Below are 281 nucleotides of genomic sequence, written 5' to 3'. Positions count from 1 at the left end.
GCTGCTTGGCTGCCTTTGAGGCTTCCCCCTGCCTGGCCCATCCCGCTGCCCAGCCTGTTATGGGGTACGTGGGTGGCAGAGTGCCCCCCGCAGGGCACGGGCAGGGGTGGCCCTGTGGGACAGCCCCCTCAGGTCCCCGCTGACCTGCTGCGAACCGTTAGAGTTAACACTGTGGTCGGATCTAGCACTTTCTTCATTACCTCACACCTCATAAATAAATAAGTTTGCAACAGCCTGGGCTGACTTTTTCCGTGCAGGCGGCTGGGGGTTTCCATGTATCC

Source organism: Buceros rhinoceros, unplaced genomic scaffold (genome assembly GCF_000710305.1).
Source record: "Buceros rhinoceros silvestris isolate BGI_N320 unplaced genomic scaffold, ASM71030v1 scaffold22139, whole genome shotgun sequence".
In the NCBI taxonomy this organism is placed as follows: Eukaryota; Metazoa; Chordata; class Aves; order Bucerotiformes; family Bucerotidae; genus Buceros; species Buceros rhinoceros.
The sequence above is the reverse complement of the archived record's forward strand: the minus strand, read 5'-3'. Positions refer to the sequence as shown.